Below are 6045 nucleotides of genomic sequence, written 5' to 3' on the forward strand. Positions count from 1 at the left end.
TATTTGTTTCCAGCCCTTCACTTTCAGTCTGTGTAGGTCTTTTGTCCTGAGGTGGTCTCTTGTAGGCAGCATATGTGTGGGTCATGTTTTCATACTGTTCAGCTATTCTTTGTCTTTTTATTAGAGCATTTAATCTATTTATGTTTAAGGTTATTATTGATAGATACTTATTCCTTGCCATTTTTTCATATCTGTGTTCCTCTCTCTCACTCTTTTTCTTCGTTTTCTTAAAGCAGTCCCTTTGGCATCTCTTGCATACCTGGTTTGGTGGAGGTGTATTCTTTTAGACTTATTTTGTCTGAGAACTCCTTATTTGGCCTTCCATTTTAACTTTATGGAAGTTAACCTTAACTTAACTTAACACTAAAGTGCAAGGAGCTTTGCTGGATAGAGAAGTCTTGGTTGCAGGCTTTGGTTTTCATTAGTTGGAATATTTCTTGCCATTCTCTTCTGGGTTGGAGCATTACCCTTGAGAAGTCGATGCTAGTCTTATCAGGGCTCCCTTGTATGTATGTTACCTCCTGTCTTTCTCTCGCTGCCTTCAAGATTCTCTCTTTGTCTTCGAATTTTTTCATTTTAATTATGTGTCTTGACATGGGCCTCTTTGGATTCCTCTTGATTGGGACTCATGTTTCCTGGATTTGTGTGACTTTTTCTCTCATCATGTTATAGAAGTTTTCCATCATCACTTTTTCAAACAGGTTTTCTATCCTCGCTCTTCTTTTTCATTATCTGGTATCCCTATTATACAGTTATTAAGTTTCATGTTGAGTCGCAGCTTCCTTACCACCTGTTCGTTCTTTCTGATCTCTTTTCCTTTTTTTGCTCCTTCTGGGTGTTTTTTTCTACCTTGACCTCCAGCTTGCTGCTTTGATCCTCTGCTTCATGCAGCCTGCTTCTAATTCCTTCTGGTGTGTTTTCTATTTCTGAGATTTTATTGTTCATTTCTTCCTTTTTTTTCTTTATAGTTTCTGTTTCCTTTTTCATGCTGATGTAGTTCTAACTCAGTTTCTTGTAGTTGTGTATGAGTTCCTTGAGCATCTTTATAACCATTAAATAGAATTCTATATCTGATAGTTTGGTTTCCTCCATTTCGTTTAGCTCTTTTAGTGGGGAGTCTTCCATTCCTTTTGATTGCATGTTCTTTTTTTTGCCTCCCGATCTTAGGTGGCTGTTTTCCTTTGTTTCTGCGCTTTCTGATGTTTCGCTTTGCTAGGTTTCTTTGTAGGGTGAACTTGTATGGTAGGATTTCTATGGGGTTCAGTGGTGTGGTCTCTTTGATCTCCTTGTCTGGACCCTCTAGGTTTGCCCTTTCTTCTGTTTGTGTCGACTCTCATGTTCTTGGGTTTTTGTCTTTTGCTGTTTCCTTTGTTGGTGGTTTTTCTCCTCCAGCAAATATACTGATGTTTGCAGCTCCCACCTATTCTTGTATGTGATCAGTGGCAGGGGGTAGGCAAAGTGGATTGACAGCAGGAGAGTATTTTATGGGACTTAAAGTACCAGCAAGTAGAGAAGAGATAGGAGATTCTTTGGATAAGTATAGCATTAACTGTGATATTTCACCCAACTTGCCATTTCTTATAAAAGGGGAAAGAAAGATAAGACTGTTGTTAGAGGGAGGGGGATTGTGAGCTGAATCCAGAAAGCAGAGTGCTTGTGCAAGTTTGGGTGAGGAGATGTAGTGAGAGTAAAGGATAGAAAGTAGGCACAGTGTGAGAGAGAACAGAGTTAACCACAACAACAATAATGCTCAGGATTAAAGTGAAGTGGGCTAAGATCAGGGAAGGTTGCTGTGTAGTATGTATAATTGTATGGAATAACAATTATTTAGCAGAGTACTGGAACAACAATAATATGACAAGAAATACATGATTTTTATAACCAGAATAGAAAGTATTCGATCAAGAATAGTGTGTTATTGGAACATGGGTGAAGTGAAAGAAGGAAAATGTAAATACAGTACAGAGGGAATAAGGAAAACCAGTCAAACAATGCAATTAAACTGAGAAATAACATGAGGAAAACTATGCATATGGAAGAGAAATTAAATAGTAATAAAAGTGGTAAAAATAATGACAAAAAATAATAATACACGTAAACCATAAAATGCCAACAGCATTTGGGATATCAAAATGGGATAGCAGAGTGACATTTATCTCAGTGTCTTAATTTTTGGTGTTAGCTTTCTGCTCCCCATTTGGATCTGTCCCTGGACCCTTTGTAACTCCAAGTGTTATTGTCTCACTTGGAGGGAGAAAAAAAAAAAAGGTAGAGGAAAGAAACAAAAATAAGCCTCCTACTGACTTTAAACCTGTTCAGTGAGTTCTCCTGGTTTTCCCGGATTCCTCAGGAAGAGGGGGGCTGGGCTTTGCTTTTCTCCCTTCCTATGGTTTTGAGAGGATGGGGACCAGGCCTGGGCACAATATTCACAGTTTCCCAGCCTCTGGCCCAGGTCCTCTGTGAACTGCCAGGCTCAATCGGCCATTCAGCTGCGCACAGCATGAGTGAATCTAGGGCTTGCTGTTTCACTCTGCCTCTCAGTTTTGCAGGAGTGGCTCTAATCAGCCTCTAGGTGCTTAGCGTGAGACAAGCTGCACACCCAGCGAGTGTAGGTCCACTCAGCCACTTAGCATCTGGGCGTGTGCAGATCACCCTTGGGGTGAGCCAGCTGCTATTGGAGAGTTCTTTACAAAGCAGCTGCCCACCATTTTTAACAAGCACACGGCTTTTCATACAACCTAACTTTTTAACCAGTCCGGAGACTATCAGAGTCAAGGTCTGACACGGCCCTACTCCTCCCTTCTCCAGGTGTCACCTGGCACCTCAATTTCTCTGGTGCCAGCATCCCCTTCCCAGCAGATGTGTATTGCCTCCGTGTGTCTCCCACTTATTGTCTATTTCCCCCAGCAACTTCCAGCATCCAGGTCCCTCCTGGTGCCAGTCTGCCCTCCCTGCTCTGGTACAGGAGGAAGCTGGTGATCTAACTCTCCTCCCCATATCCTGCAGCTGGCGCTGGGCCAGGGGCCATAGCAGCCTTGGTCCCTGCACAGATCCCAGGGATCTTGCTGTCCCAGCACAATCTCCTCACTGTCTGTTTTTCAATGTCCTCTACAATTTTCAGCCTCCAAACTTCATATAAGCTGGGACCCTGTTGGCTGTTTACTCTGTTCCTCAGACAATCGACTAGGTGTCCTAGCTGGGCACAGGGAGAACTGGGCTCTGCTCCCACCTACCTCACCACCATCTTCTGATTTCTGAATATTGACTTTATATTCCACTGTTTTGCCTAATTCACTTATTAGGTTGAGTAGTTTATTTGGTGGAGTCTGTAGGGTTTTCTATGTACCGTATTTTTTGGACCATAAGATGCACCTAGGTTTTAGAGGAGGAAAATAGGGGAAAAAATTTTGAAGCAAAAATTGTGGTAAAATATTTAATAACATAAATAACATAATATTTCACCAACGTAAATGTAAGCTACATTCGAACTATAAGACACATCCCCATTTTCCTCCCAAATGTGGGGGGAAGGGGAAGTGTGTCTTACAGTCCGAAAAATATGATACATAATCATGTCATCTGCAAACAATGACAGTTTTGCTTCCTCCTTTCCAATTTGGATGCCTTTTATTTCTTTTTCTTGTGTGATTGCTCGGATAGGACTTCCAATAATATGTTGAATAGGCACGCCTTTGCCCATTTTTAAATCGGATTGCTTGTCTTACTGGTGTGGAGTCATATGAGTTCTTAATATATTTTAGAGATGAAATCTTTGTCCGAGTTATCATTTGCAAATATGTTTTCCCATATGGTTTGTTCCTTTTCCATTTTGCTGATGTTTTCTTTAGCCATGTAAATGCTTTTTATTTTGATAAGATTCCATTTGTTTATTCTTTCCTCTATGTCCATTGCTCTAGGGAATGTATCAGTGAAAATATTGCTGCATGGGATCTCCAGAATTTTTGTGCCTATGTTTTCTTCTAGCACTTTTATTCTGTCTTGACTTATTTTTAAGTCTTTTATCCATCTTGAGTTTATTTTTGTGTATGGTGTAAGTTGGGGGTCTAGTTTTATTTTTTTGCATGTATTTGTCCAAATGTCCCAACACCATTTGTTGAAGAGGCTATTTTTACTGCATTTTATGTTCTTGTCCCCTTTGTCTATTAATTGACCATAGAGACTTGGGTTTATTTCTAGGTTTCCTGTTCTGTTCCATTGATCTATGTGTCTGTTCTTATGCCCGTACCAGGCTTTTTGGATTACAGTGGCTTTCTAATACAGTTTGATATCAGGTATTATATTCCCTCCTACTTTGTTCTTCTTTGTTAAAATTGCTGAGGCTATTTGGGGTCATTTATGGTTCCAAATACATTTTTGAAATGTTTGTTGTATATCTGTGAAATATGTCATTGATATTTTGATAGGGATTGTGTTGAATCTGTAGATTGCTTTGGGTAATATGGACATTTTGATGATGTTGATTCTTCTAACCCATGAATATGGTATATGCTTCTATTTATCTGTCTTCCTTACTTTCTTTCTTCAGTGTTGTGTAGTTTTCTGAGTATGGGTATTTTACCTCCTTGGTTGGGTTTATTCCTAGGTACTTTACTTTCCTTGTTTCTATAGCAAAGCAGGTTTTTTTCCTGGTTTCTGTTTCTGATATTTCATTGTTGATGTAGAAAAATGCCTTTGATTTCTGAATATTGACTCTGTATTGCTCCATTTTTCCAAATTCATTTATTAGGTTAAGTAGTTTTTTTGGTGGAGTCTGTTGGGTTTTCTATATACACTGTAAGTCATCTGCAGACAGTGACAGTTTTACTTCCCCCTTTCCAGTTTGGATGGCTTCTGTTTCTTTATATTGTCTGATCACTCTGGCTGGAACTTCCAATACCCTGTCAAGTAGAGGTGGTGAAAACAGACACCCTTTGTTTTACTCCTGATCTTAGTTGGAAAGCTTTTAGTTTTTGCCCATTTGTTATGTTGGTATATGCTCCGTCTACTCCTGCTTTGCTGAGTGTTTTTATCTAAATGAGTGAGTACCTTATCAAATGCTTTTTCATCGTCTATTGATATGATAATGTGGTTTTTGTCTTTCATATTGTTTCTGTGCTGTATTGCATTTACTGATTTGCAGGTATTGTATCATCCTTGCATCCCTGGGTTGAATCCCACTTGATCATGGTGTTACTTCATTTTAATGTATTGGTGTATTTGATTTGCCAATATTTTGTTGAGGATTTTAACATCTATCTTCATCAGTGATTTGTTCTGCAGTTTTGTTGTTGTTGTTGTTGTTGTGTCTTTATTTGGTTTTGAGATTAGGACAATACTGGCCTCATAAAAAGAGTTTGGGAGTTGTCCCTCTTCTTGGATTTTTTGGAATAGTTTGAGAAGAATCGGGGTTAGCTCCTTTCTAAATGTTTGCTAAAATTCTTCTGTTAATCTGTCTCTCTCAGGACTTTTGTATACTAGGAGCATTTTGATTACTGTTTCAATTTTACTGGCTGAAACTGATCTATTTGGCTTTCTGCTGCTTCTTGACTGAGCTTTGGAGGATTATATATTTCTAGAAATTTGTCCCTTTCTCCCAGATTTTGAAATTTCTTGGCATATCCTTCTTTGTAGTAATTTCTTACATTCCTTTGTATTTCTGAGGTATCAATTGTATTTTTACCTCTCTAGTTTCTGATTTTATTTAGACTCTCATTTTTTCTTGATGAGTCTGCTTGAAGTTTTGTCAGTTTTGTTTATCTTTTCAAAGAATCAGCTGCTGGATTTATTGACCCTTTGAATTATTCTTTTAGTCTCAATGTGATTGAATTCTGTTCTGATACTGATTATTTCCTTCCTTGTACTCTGGGTTTTATTTGTTGGTGTTCCTCTAGATTTTGTAGATGTAGCGTTAGGACGTTTATTTGAAATGTTTCTATCTTAGGATTGCCTTCACTGTGTCCGATAGGTTTTGAGTTGTAGTGTGTTCATTTTCACTTGTTTCCAAAAACTTTTGGGTTTCTTCCTTGATCTCTCTTTGTTTACCCA

The sequence above is a fragment of the Desmodus rotundus genome, chromosome 2, assembly GCF_022682495.2.
Source record: "Desmodus rotundus isolate HL8 chromosome 2, HLdesRot8A.1, whole genome shotgun sequence".
NCBI lineage: Eukaryota > Metazoa > Chordata > Mammalia > Chiroptera > Phyllostomidae > Desmodus > Desmodus rotundus.